General features: G+C 34.5%; 1 long non-coding RNA gene across 1 annotated transcript in view; it reads right to left on the minus strand.

The window, feature by feature from the left end:
* Positions 1–889: 889 nt before the first annotated feature.
* The window catches only part of LOC116659718, a 35932-nt gene continuing 21380 nt past the window's right edge, over positions 890–15441 (minus strand). The window contains exons 2-4 of the long non-coding RNA XR_004315065.1: positions 4418–4488; positions 3456–3482; positions 890–907 (exon numbers count right to left, since the gene is read on the minus strand). This is a non-coding gene — a long non-coding RNA (uncharacterized LOC116659718). The remainder of the gene's footprint in view (positions 908–3455; positions 3483–4417; positions 4489–15441) is intronic.

Genomic DNA, 15441 nt, shown 5'->3' on the forward strand with positions numbered 1-15441 from the left:
GCCAAGAATCAGAATTGGAAGGATACAAAAATAATATCATGGTTTGTGCTAAATTTTTTCCTTCACCGGATTTCTTTTTTATCCTCCTCATTTCTGTCCCAAATGTTCTTTAACCCAGGTAATGGACTGCAGGCTCCTTAAGTTCAGAAACTGTGGGGCTTCAGTAAAATTTTTGTCAGTTGTTCTTAGAATTTAACCCATCTGTGAGGCATTCAAGTGTTTTCAAGATCTGTTCCCAGCCAAAAAAAAAAAAAAAAAAAAGATCTGTTCCCAGCCTAACTTTACTGCTAAGATTATGTCCAGCCTCATACTTTGTATATGGAAAAATTCCAAATTTAGAGGAGAACGAAGCAATGAGTGTGAGGGAGGGTATAGCTCAGTGGTAGAGTGCCTGCCTAGCATGCACAATGTCTTGGGTTCAATCCTCAGTACCTCCATTTAAATAAATAAATAAATAAATAAATCTAATTAACCTCCCCCCCAAAAAATTAAAAAATAAATAAATGAGTGTTAACCTTCAGTGGTGTTTTCTTCAGGTATTTTTCTTTTTGCTTTTCTTTCTTTCTTCCTTTTTTTTTTTTTTTTTTTAAGAAAATAAGGGCTTCATTCAGTAAATATTTTTGAGCACTTACTGTGAGGCAGCAGTCCATCTTGGCTGAGGATATTTCAAGGCAAAACAGACCCCAGTAGCTGCTCATGGGAAGTTTGCATTCTTTGTAATTAATTTTTAAACCTTCTAGAGGAGAAAATCCTACCACTCACCTGGTCCATTTTCCTTCTATGTAGAGGTAACGTCATTAGTACAGCAACGCTGGCCTCTCCTAGGGCTTGCCTCTCTTCTGAGGAGGGGCCGTCTGTCTTGTTGGGGAGGCTCGGGGAAGAAACTGGTCTGGGCACTCATCTCCTCCTGCGCAGACAGTAAAACCACAGTATTGCTCTCCCACAACAAAATGACAGTTTTACACGGAGGCCCTAGAGGAATGATTGGAATCAGTCTAGAGCCACTTTTGACAGTGTGGACAACTTTGTCTAAATCTACTTTCAGTGCTAAGAAGCCTATTGTTTGGCATTTCTACACCACATTCCTCAACTTAGACTTGATCGAAATAGAGGCAGTATTTTGCTCTCCTGCTGTAATTGAAAAGGACAAATCTGACTCCGAGTTAGATCTGCTCCTTTCGTTTTAACCCCATGCTCTGTTTCCTGGGCATAGTCATGCTGGTTCTGCACCTTTTCTAAAAGAATGTTGCCTAGGGCCTGAAATATACAGGGTAGCCATTCTCAAGGCTCTGACCTTTAAGGGTGTAACACTGTTCCATTCATATAAAGATAAAAAGTTGCAGAATAGAAAATAACATTTGTTTTGTTGAAGGTTCACAGGGACACCATGACCTGACCCATGGGGACAGCTGCAAGAACAAAGGATTCCACCAACCAACCACACCCCCTCCCCTTCGTAGTATAAAAGGAGCCTGAATTCTGACTTGGAGAAGATGGTTCTCTAGGATATTAGTCCCCCATGTTCTCAGTATGCTGCCTCTTCAAATAAAGTTGTTATTTCTTGCCCCAACACCTTGTCTCCTGATTGATCGGCCTGTCGTGTGGCGAGCAGAATGTGTTTGGACTCGGTAGCACAGTTGTCAATTTTTTTGTTTATTTGTTAAGTAGTTCTGAGATGAGTAATTTAGGAGAGAGTCAATTATTGGGACCTCTCAAACGCCCCAAATTGTATTCCTCTTCCAATCTCCCCAGAGCAATAGCTTCCTACTATTGGTGCAAATTCTTCTGGTCTGTGGCTGTGTTTTGTTTGTTTGTTTGTTTGTTTTTGACTACACTTGCATATAATCATACAAAATTCAGTATTAGTTTATGTATTGTTATCAGTGTTCACATGATACATATTCTATAGCCTGTTTTTAATGAATTTTATTATTAAATTTGTTCATGTTAATCTGTGTCGGCCAGTTTGTCTATAATTATATTATATAATTACATCATTTGAACATTACATACCTTTTTTACCCATTCCCTCTGTGATGGAATCTTTGCTGGCCTGACGACTTTGTTCTAGCTGTACTTCAGGTCTGTGGAGGCACAGCAGAGTCAGCCCTGGGCCTTTGCACCTGCTGCTGCTTCTGCCAGGACTGCCTGCCTCTATTCAGCCCAAGCCCGATCCCCACCTCCAATGCCCATGGCCTGACTAACTCCAACATTTAGCACTCAGCTCAGACATCTCTTCTTTTATGAAGCCTTCCCTAATCTGCATAAGGCCTTGCTTTGCCCAGATTGTAGGGATCCACATTTCAAAAATAAAGCCTGAATTTGAAAGTGTTTTCTAAACTGGATTGAGTTCTATACATAAGTGAAATATTTGTGAGGTTCATTTCGTAAACTCTCTGCTTTAGATCTCAACAAAATTAAAATTAAAAGTACACTTTGTTGGGGGAGGGTATAGCTCAGTGGTAGAGTGTGTGCTTAGCATGCACGAGATCCTTGGTTTAATACACAGTACTTCTGTTGAAAAATAAATTAACAAATAAATTAAAAAACCTAATTACCTCCCCCACCCCTCCAAAAAAAGTACACTTTGCTCTGTTGTTGATAAGTCTGTTTCTCCAATCCCAGCTTAGAAAAGCTGGTTGGTAATGAAGCCAAGTGTGCATCTTATATTCTCTTTTCTACACATCACACTGAATAATTCCTAATTACAATAGAAAAATGCCCCCTGATTTAAAATCTCTCAGCGAGATCAATGCCAGCGGTCACAGAGAAAAGCAAAAAATTAGTCTTTTGTGAATTAGCAAGTAGGCAACATTTTGTTTTAAATAAAGGGCATTGCTTTGCAAAATGTACTTTGTTCCTTTATTGTGATGGCTGTATTCTAGTTTAAATTATTTATAATGATACTTTATACTATATTTTATCGTCTGAGTAATGCGAGTCCTCGCTAAAGCTCTTTGCTATTAAATCTTTGCTAAGAAGCATTCAAGATCACTAGTTCTCTGTGAGGATTTCCAGAATTAGTAAAAGAATTAGTACATTTTTAGAGTGTACTACACATATTAAATTTAGTTCTGAGGAATATAAATCTGTACGCATAGCCCAGGGAAGTTTTGTTTTATTTTATTAATTTTTATTTGGGAAAAAAAGATGTTTTTGTTTCTGATGTACAAGGTGTTTTGTGGGTGACACTCATTAGGGTTAATGGTAGTAAGATGCAAAAATCTCTCCTGCTTTGTGAGAAGTACAGGCCCCATAATGTTTCCAGGAGGAATACTCTGAAACCTTCATAAAACATTTATATCAGTTAGATGGGGAAAAAAAAAAAAGAAAAATCTCCTTTAATAAAACATTTGCCCCTATTACACTATGCTGCCATTAGAATTTTATTTATTCAAGAATCATATGCAATAAATTTTCGTTACATGTACACTTTGCAAAGAATAAGAACGTACCAGCATCCTCATGTTAGAGACGGTCTTCTGCACAACGAAAGTGAAGATTTTGGTAAAAACTTGCATGGTCTCCACTGTCCTGGGTTTGTATGTATGCCAGTCTTAGTTTGGGTTTCAAGATCTTTGTTCAAGCTTTAGGTCTCAAATTAGTATGAAAAAAGCACAGAAAGCTTAGCCTTATTTAACTTTCTGAGTGAGGGGTTAGTAAAACTATAAAACTAAAATTTATAATGGGAAACAGTCAATTACAAAAAATATTTTTGCAGAATAACCACACACAATCTATTTTGTGGTATTATCTTTCTTTGACAATACATTAAATGTTATAATTTAGCTGGAATTTTAGAAATATGCTAGAATTTTTTAGAGAAATTGTAAAATAATATACCTTTTGAAAAGTCTCTAAATTTAAAAGATATATCAAAATATCACAAAAGAGAAAAAATGTCTATATATTACTACATGTACATATATGCATAATTCCTTAAATTCTAACAAAATATTATTTCTGGTCAGTTCATGGTAGAGCAGTATACAGTTGGTGTTTATAAATCTTGAGTGAAATACCCATCCTTCTTGAGGAAATGTTAAAATGTCAAACATCTATGTTCTCCACAAGTAAATAACACATTATATGGCTACATTATGACCAGATTATATCTATTAGTTACTGCTGTGCACCATGTAAATCTCTAGAGTCCCCTGGGAAATGAGAAAATCATTTCAGACTTCAATAACTAACAATCAGTTATTGCTCTGGGCAATAATAAAGCTGAATGCAATTACCTAAAGTGAAGTTAGCAGTATAACAAATGAAATACACATTTTTTCCCCTCTCTTAAAATAAATGTAGCATCTCACCCCACACTACTGAGTATTATAACAAGTCTTCTAAACAGTGTATTCTCTGCATAGTCTATTTTGAGATTTGAAATATATGTGATTATAAGTTATAAACTTACCTTTTGTGGTATCACTTGGTTGTTGCTCAAATCAGCAACAATAATTACAAACCAAAAACAAACAATAAGATCTACAAAATTGAAAAACATGAAACATTTATTTTATTTAAAAGATTTGCTAGTTTTGTGCCTTTAAAAGTACTGAATTTTTTCAATGACAATGTTAAGACTTTTTCCTACTATTTTATTCATTCAGCAAAATGACTAGAATGAAAAAAGATAATACAATTTTCAGAGTTAGCTATAGTGGGCTTACATATATATAATTTACTATTGAAATAAATATTAAACAGAAAAAAAGTGGTTCACAATAATAGCTAATTTACAATTTTTACTCTTAGAATTTCTTTTTTTCTGTAACATTATTTATTTATCCATAATTGATTTCTAATTCATTATTTGCATATATTTCCTATTTGTCACAACAGAGCGCAATTATACTGAAACAGATTTCCCAGTAGAAAGTTAATCCTGCTGTTCCACATTTTGTTTAACCATTTTTTATGTATAATTGTAGTCTGTGTTTTGGCATAGACCACTCCTGAAACAGTAGATTTTCTGGCAATTTGGCTGTTAGCATATATTTGATGGTGAATATAGCCTTTCATTAGCTCTGTATTCAAATAGCACTGCCAAAGTATTTTTCATGTTCTTTACTCATTTCTGTTTATAATAAATCCTTGGAAGCTTGAAGCTGACATCTGTTTTCTGAAGTAATCCTTTCTCTTTCCTCTGTATGGGCACATACTGACTTATTATTGTAGGGTTGTTTATTATAGTTGGGCTGCTAGCAATTATTATTATTTAAGAAAAATGGATTGTTTTGTGGGGGAAAACATACAGGAAAACTGCAAGAACAATGTTACAAAAGGATGTGTAAAAATTGGCACCTACAAACACTGACAGCGTCTGCTTAACCGCGTATTTATATTCTGTAGTTTTATTGTATGTTGAGTAATTTGAGGTATGCTTGTATTTCATGAACCACACACAGTTTTTGGAAAAAAAAAAAAAGTAGATTTCATGCACCAGAGTAAAATCTTTATTGAATTTGTTTGTCTGAAAACCCTATTTTCACTCTTCTATCTCATTCAGGTTGGCCCCTCTTTCTCTCCCTCCCTCCGTGTCTCCCTTCTGACCGTCTTCATTCTTCCCAATGGCACTTACTGACCACATACTGCTTTGCAGGCTCTGATGCTGACAGTGCCAGTGCGAACGTCAGTGAGCCGTGGTTCCTAAACAGAAGCAGCTCACCGTCTAACAAGGAAGGGAGATACATAAATGGACAAGGGCATTTTCTTTAAGTTGAGTGAGAGTCAAGCCAAACAATCAGAGTGCTACTAAATATATCCTTATTGAATAAGCATATATGCGTTTTCATTAGGGGTTTTCTGCGTGTGGGATATTGAGGAGACTGCCTCTCTAACCATCATTAAGTGATCAGAAGTTTTTCTGTTAGTGTACCCTGGACAATTTTGAAGAGTTTCAGCAAAGCCTGTTTGGTTGATCCCTCTTGTGTATGATGTTACCTTTCTCAGATACTCCCTTCACATTCCACACACACACACACTACAACAGAGGTTTCCAAATTTAGCAGCAGCAGCAGAATCACTTCAAGGCCTTGGGAACATGCAGCCTTCTGAGCCCCAGCCTCCATTGTTTCTGGTTCAGTGGGTCCAGGGCGAAGCCTGGTTCTTAATAGCTCTCCAGTGATGTCCATACTGCTGATCTGGGTGCCGTACTTTAAGAGCTGCTGCACTATATCATTTAGGAAAATTTTCTATCCTCTGATTGAGAGGGTTCAGTAAAGAAACCAAACCCACCAGCAAAGTGCTCCTGGAGTTCAAGATTTAAGCAAGTGCATCACCTTGTTAGCGGATGTCAGATTAATGCTGTTTTGCACTTGGCTCTGGTACCAATGTAGAAATAATGGCAAGCTTTGAAATGTCTCTGAATTTGGGGTTAACATTCAAGAATTAAAAACCAGGAAATTTTTTTTCAATAATTTTTTTCCAGCTTTTCATTTTCCTTAACCATTTCTAAGGGTGAACAAATGGGGTATTGGATATTTACAACCGTAACCAAGTTTTCTCCCCTGAAACCAGTGTGTCTACCTGCAACTGCGACTTCTGCCTCCAGTTAACACATTTATGAAATTCTCACAGGTACACAGAATCTAGGACACTCTGTGTTTCACCTTTCACCAACAAAGATTTTTGTAACTAAGCCCTTGGCTGGATGTTTCTTGGTGCAAAGAAAAGCCGGAATGGTAACCATTTCAATGCAAAAGAAAAAGCTGAAAAAATGTTTGCTCTCTCAACAAAAACCTTGGCTCAAGACTTACATAAGTGTGATCCATCCAATTTCAAGAGTCCAAAATTAGCTCATATTTCCTCCCACCCATTTCTAACTCATATCTCATTCCATTGATTTTTTTTCTTAATTTCTTCCCTTCATAGTCCTATACCAGACATTTGCTGTATAACCTCTCTAGATATTTCTCCAGTTTACATATATTTTCTCTCTGTCCCATCAATTCTCCATCATCCATTTCTATTTTCTGCTCTCAGCATTTGCATATATTTGCTTTTGATATATATGCAGTTTTGAATAGGATAGTGGGAAGAGAATGAGCGTTAGGTTTCGACTAATTTAGCCGTACACACCACTCTTGAATGCTGGAAAGAAACGCCTACTGAGTGCTGTTAAGGCAATCATATTTATTTAGGCAACATTTCAGATGTCCTAGAAGAATGCAGTCTGGCTCATATCTGTCTCTCCTCTCTCTCTCTTTCACACACACACACACACACACACACACACACACACACACACACACACAGAGAGAGAGAGAAGTCTAAATTTTATTGTATTACCAAACTCTTTGTAATTCTAGCTTGTAGCTCCCTGAAGCTAGAGACTTGTCCTTCATTTTATATCCAGCACCTCGGATGCCTGGAACATAGTAGGCACTAAATAAATATTCTTTTTGTGCTTGGATGAACCATACTCATATCTTTATGATTTTGAATCTGATAGTCTTACAAGTCTACAGCCCTCTGCCAAAATTATATCCCCTTTCCCACCTGAGAGATGGATTTCCAATAGTTTCTAGAGACATTTTCATAAATCTTTTCCTAAACTCTGAAATGTTCTTTCTCCCTGCTCTCAGTGCTCCTTGGTCTTCACCTATGAAAGCATATTAGGCTCTCTGGGAAATGATGATTTGTTTGTCTGACTTTACCACTGAAGCATTAGTACCTTGAATTTGCCTTTTTGTTTTTGTAGCTTTATGCCTAAAATACTAACAGAGTAGGGCCTCTGTAACTATCTTTTGAAATGAATAATAAACTAATAAAATTACTACTTTCTTGTCATCTCTTTTTATTTACCTGATTTATTTAAATGTTTAGAACATTAATACTATAACCAATTAATTTGTTGGGATTAATGAGTCTTATGACATTTCCAGAATTTATTTTATTTTTGTAAGTTTTGTCTTATTGTTGGAAATTTCTAAATACTCTTCCTTGGTCTGTTAGAGCTAGAAAGATGCTCAGAAGTCAAATTCAAATTCTCTACATTTATGGATAAGAAAGCTGGTGCCTGCAGGGGTTAACAGTACTAAACCCAGTTCCTTGACTCCTCATTCATTCTTTCCTTTATTCATTCATTTTCTCACTTATTCATGTATTGATTGATTAATTGATTGACTGATTCATTCATTCATTCACCAAATATATATCTAAGTTCACAATGTGTGGGTATTAAGGTGTCAGTGCCTTTTCTCCAGTGCCCTCATGTCTGCTTACAACATCAAGGAAATATTCTTCAATATTTAACAATCTAAGAGTAAATCACAAACATCAATTTTCACTATTAGTGATTATAATTAATAAATTATGGCTTATTGATTAAGAATAGAAATTGAGCTGCATTTAAGATGATGTGACACTATACACTTGAACAAATTTGACACTATACACTTTAACAAATTACCGAGATACCTGGAGTCTGCTAGCCATCTGAGTTTGATAACATTGGAGCTGCCCTTCCCTTTAACAATCAAATAGTGTCACTCAAAGCCCTGTCCTATGTACTGGGAAGTTCCAGCGAGATCCATGCTTTTGAGAATTTCCCAGAGAACTTATTTCTTTGTTTCCTTGCACAATCTGAATTCCTAGCACTGGTTAGTTTACTGTTCCTGGGTACTGTCTGTGGGCCTCCCCTCTGTTCCTCTAAGCTCAATCATTCTTTAATGCATTAATACCAAAAAGGTAACTACTTGTAACATTTTACTGAAGGTTTGTAGGAAATGAAGGGAAATGACACCATAGCACTGAAAGAAATACGATGTATAATTGACTATTGTTCTTCTTAAAATTATCAAATTACCTTCAACACAGGGAAGTTTCCAATGGACACCAATGTCCGTAGGCCCCATTCTGTATGCATGATTCCCTACCCCCACCTCTGTGGAGGTGACTCTCCCATTTCTCCATTTCTTCCACCAACACTCTTCCCATTGCTCACTAAAGATTTCTGTTAATTTATTTTGAAGATGAATTTAACTCTCAATAGCCACTTCAGACTTAATTCTAGGTCTATCTGTGCAAATCCAAAAAGCCACCTTACTAAGCTTCAAAACAAAAAAATAAAGTCTATTCAAAGTCTGAATCCTTGTAAATTTAATAAGAGTAGAAATTTCCCAGAATTTAGAAAAAGTCAGCATCCAACTTATTTCACTATTTAATATCTAACTACCATCTCAGGCTAATAAATACTCAGTATTGAGGATTCAGAGAAGAATTAATCAATTTTTTTAATTGAAGTATAGTTGATTTACAATGTTGTGACAGTTTCAGGTGCACAGCAAAGTGATTTAGTTATATATATATATGTATAATTTTTCAGAATCTTTTCCATTAATGGTTATTACAAGATATTGAATATAGTTCCCTGTACTACACAGTAGGTCCTTGTTGTTTATCTATTTTATATATAGTAGTGTGTATATATTAATCCCTAGCTCCATAAATTTGTTTTCTGTATCTTCAAGTCCATTTCTGTTTTGTAAATAAGTTCACTTGTATCAATATTTTAGGGTCCACATATAAGTGGTATCATATATTTGTTTTTCTCTGTCTGACTGACTTCACTAAGTGTGACAATCTCTAGGTTTATCCATGTTGTTGCAGATGGCATTATTTCATTCTTTTTATTGCTGAGTAATATTCTATTGTGTAAAATATATATACATATACCACAGTTTCTTTATCAACTCATCTGTTAATAGACATTTAGGTTGCTTCCATGTCTTGCCTATTATAAATAGTGCTGCTATGTACACTGGAGTGTATACGTCTTTTCAAATTAGAGCTTTTGCCTTCTCCATATATATGCCCAGGAGTGGGATTGCTGGGTCATATGGCAACTTTATTTTTAGTTTTTTAAGGAATCACCATACTGTTTTCCACAGTGGCTGCACCAATTTACATTCCCATCAATAGTGTAGAAGGATTCCCTTTTCTCCACACCCTCTCTAGCATATATCGTTTGTGGACTTTTGAATGATGGCCATTTTCACTGGTGTGAGGTGATACCTCATTGTAGTTTCGATTTGTATTTCTCTAATAATTGGCTATGTTGAGCATCTTTTCATTTGCCAGTTGGTCATTTCTTCTTTAGAGAAATATCTGTTTTGGTCTTCTGCCTGTTTTTTGATTTTTTTTTAATATTGAGCTGTATGCACTGTTTATATATTTTGAAAATTAATCCCCTGTCAGTTGCATCGTTTGCAAATATTTTATCCCATTCTGTAGGTTGTCTTTTCATTTTGTTTATGGTTTCTTTTGCCGTGCAAAAGCTTTTAAGTTTAATTAGATCCCATTTGTTCATTTTTGCTTTTATTTCCATTACTCTAGGAGACAGAGCCAAAAAAATATTGCTGCAATTTATGTCAAAGAGTGTTCTGCCTGTGTTTCCCTCTAGGAGTTTTATAGTATCTGGTCTTAACATTTAGGTCTTATTCCATTTTGAGTTTATTTTTGTATATGGTATTAGAGAATGTTCTGATTTCATTCTAGTCACAGTTTTTGATGTCAAGGTGAAAACAGTCTGCAAGTTCATGTCACTTGCTTGGCGAACCACTTTCTTATAACCATTCACCCCATACACAAGTGGCTACTTGTACACACCCAGCACTCTTCCTTTACGTGTTTTTATTATAGCAGCTGTAGCACACAGCACAAGCCTGTCTTGATTTCTCATTCAAGGCAGTAGGCTCAACACATTAATTTACTTTCTCAAACTTATTGAAATAACAAAAAAAATAAATAAATAAAAATGCCATGAGAACATCAGAAAATAATAAAGTGTACAACCAATGGAGCAGAATTTAAAAGAAGTTGAGAATGGAAAACATAACAGGAGGACAAGGTCTAGCACGGTGCATGCTGAAGCTGGGAAGTAAACACTACCTAGATCATGCAAGCCATGTAGACCGTAAGAAGGCATTCAGATTTAGTTTCAAGTACAAGGGACAGTCATTGAAGAATTTTAATCAGGAAAGTGATATGATCTGATTTACATCATTATGAATACACTCAAGGAGGTTATGGGGAAATGGCATTCTGAACTCAAGCCCAGGATGCGCACATTCCCAATTTCCTGTCTCTTCTGAAATGCATGTAACAGGGCAGGTAGTTTGACAGAGCTGGAACAGTGTGGACCTCTTCAAGGGCTCTGCCACAATATTTGGAGCAGAAAAAAAAAAAGTAGAATATGTGGTGGGCTGGGGGAAAGGGCACTGAAATTCAGGATATTCCCAAGCCCACAAGGTCTGCAAGGGAAGCCATGCAGATGGCCTTGAATAATTTTTATGCCTGAGACCTGGGTATGCACTGAGAGGAAAAAAGATCAGAGAAGCCTCCTTTCAGTGCCTCAACAAAGACCTAAGTGTTGATAAGTTCCACATCACCTGCTCTCAGGAAGCCAATCTGGGTACCTTCTATTACTCAGATTTCTTGTCACATAAATAATCTAGGAAACTCAACCTAGGATTAAATAAAGACATGAGCAAGTGAATGAAAATATTGGTTCTCCTAAAGGAACCAAGAAGAACCTTTAGAATATATGGCCCCTATGAAACAGAATTGCAAGGTACACACCAAACAATGTTCACCAACTTCAACCAAAAAAGAGTAAGAAGTTATTTTAAGTAGAATAAATTGTAACTTAAAATGACTTCCTGCAACAAATGCAAATGATTTCAAAATTAAACAGATATTAGTAGATGAACTGAGGGGTGCAACAAAATAAAATAAATAGTAGAGATAACTTAACATGGAAAGAGTAAAAGTAACTATATTAGTTGTTTCTCTAAATATGAATGGGATGAATTCTGTCTCTTAAAGATAGCAGTTGTCAGCCTGGGAGAAAAACCTGTTTTGTGAGTAATTTTTATAAAACACAATTAAAACAAAGGGATTAATAGGCGGAGGGTATAGCGCAGAGGTAGAGTGTGTGCCTAGCATACACAAGATCCTGTGTTCAATCCCCTGTACCTCCATTAAAATAAATAAATAAATATATTAAATATATATATTTATATATATATTTAATTACCTCCCCACAAAGTAAACAACAACAACAACAACAACAACAACAAAGGGATTAAAAAAAGATGAAAACAAAGGAGGGAGCAAATAGATAACAGGGATCTATACACAAAAGGAGAGCAGTCATGTCTGCAAGAGATTCACTTGAGATTCAAAGATACAAACAGGCTGAAAGTGAAAGGATGGGAAAAAAACTTTATTGCTTTAAAAATTCTTTAATATCAATTAAAAAAGATAAAGATAAAGATAAAGAAACACAAGACTCGTCTTGGTAAATTAAAAGAAACTGGAAATGATATTGAGTATTAACCGTTAAAAAAAGGCATTGCACTCAAATGAGCTTAGATACGCTACATAACCCCTCTTGCTTAGGCTTTCTCATGTGTAGAATGTGCATAATAACGTCTCCTTCATAGGGTTGCTGTGATGATTAACTAAGATCATACACATAAAGTGCTTAGAATTGTCTGTAATGTATCAAGCTTCACATAAATGTTAGTTACTATTGTATTGGGGAAGATACAGTCCCAATGATATTTAAATAATTTGGGCCATAGGAAAAAGATGAAAAATTCTTCTTTGAAATAATTCCTAATTTTGATTATGATAAGCAAGATAGAAAATTACAGACAAAGCTGTAAAATTCTAAGTAGAATATTAGAAAATTGAATCTAGCATATTAAAAATAGTCATACATTATTACAAAATATGGCTTATTTTAGGAAGGCCAGCATGGGCTTAAATCCATAACTGTAATTAATCTCATCAGTGAATTAATCCTTGTGAATATATCAGTCAATGCTAAGAGAATATGATCAAGTTTTGCTACCATTTTTAATTTTTAAAAACTGAAATTGAAAGAAACCGATTAAATATAAAAAGGGATGAGTTCACAACAACAAATAACATTTATTCTAAACAGTGAGAACCTACATTATAAAAGAGAGTGCTTCTTCCGGCTGCCATTATTTTCAGCCTACCTGCAACATTGCCCATGCGCCTCCATGTTTTACTTTTATCATCAACACTTAAAACTGCATAACATACTGTATATTTATTTGGCTTATTTTTCTGGTTTATTATGTGTCATATCAACCTTGAGAATACCCATGAGAACAGAGTTTTTTGTCTGTTCTGTTCTTTGCTGTATCCTCTGAGCCTGGAACAGTACCTAGCATAAGAATTAAGATAAAAGACAAGTTAAATAAATTAAGAATTAAGTAATTTATTCCATTTTGCTTTTGAGGTAGTAACTAATGCAATAAGATAAGGGAAATTGGGTGAAGAAAGACACAATTATTTCTTTGTTTTGATGATTACATACACAAAGGAAACCTAAGGACACAAATTAAAAATTTTAAAACTACTAGAACCAATGAACTGTTTGATAGGAGCTGATTCTTTCTTCCAGGAATTTAAATCTGGACTGGAATGTAAATCTCTACAGTGGCAGATACAACTGGAGTTCAGTCACTCTGCTAATAGTAACCTAAAAACAGTTCACGTGACTTCTCCTGACATCTCTGGATCACCTCTAATGCATGTTTCTCAGTTCTATAACCCAGCAATAAACTTAATTTTTTTCCAGCTCAAGTTAATCAAAGTCAGTTTTTGTCACTTGATATTAATAATCCCACCTGGTTGCACCACTTGATATAAAAAGTAAAACCTACTGAAACATGCTGTACACCAGAAACTGACACACATTGTAAACTGACTCTACTTCAATTAAAAAAAGTAAAAATTTATTTTTATGTTTTTCTTTCATTTAAGAACTAAAAATGTAAACATCTTTCTGGCAAGTCTGATCAAAAAAAAAAAAAATACAGAGAAAGCACAAAGAGAAATCATAGGAAAAAAAAAAAAACAGGAAAATCATCACAGCAAAAATAGTATCAATGTTAGCACCAAACTGACTGGAATTCTTAGAGAAGTAGATGTTCTGGTTAGTTCTGCTTAGAGAAAATATGAAGTGTATTTTCATTTTATTGTTTCATAAGCAATGTAAAGGGCATAATATATAATTTCTTTGGTGATTATAGTGTTATGTTTCAATCTTACCCCAAGCTGACCAATACTGAATATTACTATATTAATATTTTAATCTGTTCTTACAACCTTAGTTATTGAGGTATTAATACTCTTAACAATATTTCAAGTTCTCTATTAAAGTCACTAAAGCTGTGGCAATCTTCCCACTATTTACTGTTAACATTTTAATTATGACTTTTTTAATAAACAGGAGGTTTCTTAAAAAAAATACTTTTATGTAGTTGAATGTGTCTATATATTCCTTGATGATTTGTTTACTTACCTTTATGCTTACGTGGTTTTGATTATCCAAATACTATGCCATCTTTTGTTCTATTCATAAGTGCTTCTAGGTTTTAGTTTTAAGTTGTAATATACCTGGTATTTATTTTCAGCTTTTGGATGCGTTGTAGCTCTAAATGTATTATTTAAAAAATATAAACATATTTTACATACTAATCTTTTCTTTCCTGATATATAATATTACTTTTATCACATATTAAATTAAATCCTCATGGCTAAAGTGTTTGTTTATGAATTGTCTGTTATTTTTTACTGATTTGTTTGTATATTTTTGCATCTGTAATACATGAATTTTCTTACTTTTTTTATTCATTACTTTTCCTAATATAAGATAGCTTTTGCCTGTCCACTGCCAAAAGTGAATAAATCACTGCTATTGGAATGGAACTAAAATTACAAATTGGGAAAAGGGGGTAGATATTTTTATAATATTTACTTCAACTTGCATTCATCATATAATATTCCAAAGCATAAGAAGTTGAATAAAATATAATCTCTGATTTTGAGAAAATTATGGTCAATAAAATTTGCTACATGTTCAGAAAAGAGTCTTCTGGTGTAATGAGAACACAGAGAACTGATATAGAGGCCAAACGGGGAATCTTGGAAAGCTTTTGGGGACAGATGGTGTTTGAGATGACCAATTTATTAAGGGTAAATTTTACCCAAGTAAATGTTGGAGATTAAGTAGAACAATATGAAATAGAATAATTTTAGAGGAGTTAAAGTATTGAACAAATTATAGCACTCGAAAATAAAATGAACTTTATGTTTTCTGGTATGAAAGTAAAAAATAAATGTACCCCATCAATCTAGTTTGTGATTTAAATGCCAGAAAAGGTGGCATGGAATTTAAACATCCATGTACTTAAACAAACACACATGCATTTATTTCTCTCTCCTTCCTTTTGTGACAATAAAGAGAATAAAGAAAGGGAAGAATATGAATTCACTTTGGGGGGTATAATAATTTGAGAAACATAAGTAAGTGTGAGATAAAAATAAAAATCACCATAAGTGTATCATTCAAAGATAATACTGAGAAATGTACAACATATATACATATCTGTC

Source organism: Camelus ferus, chromosome 25 (assembly GCF_009834535.1).
Source record: "Camelus ferus isolate YT-003-E chromosome 25, BCGSAC_Cfer_1.0, whole genome shotgun sequence".
NCBI lineage: Eukaryota > Metazoa > Chordata > Mammalia > Artiodactyla > Camelidae > Camelus > Camelus ferus.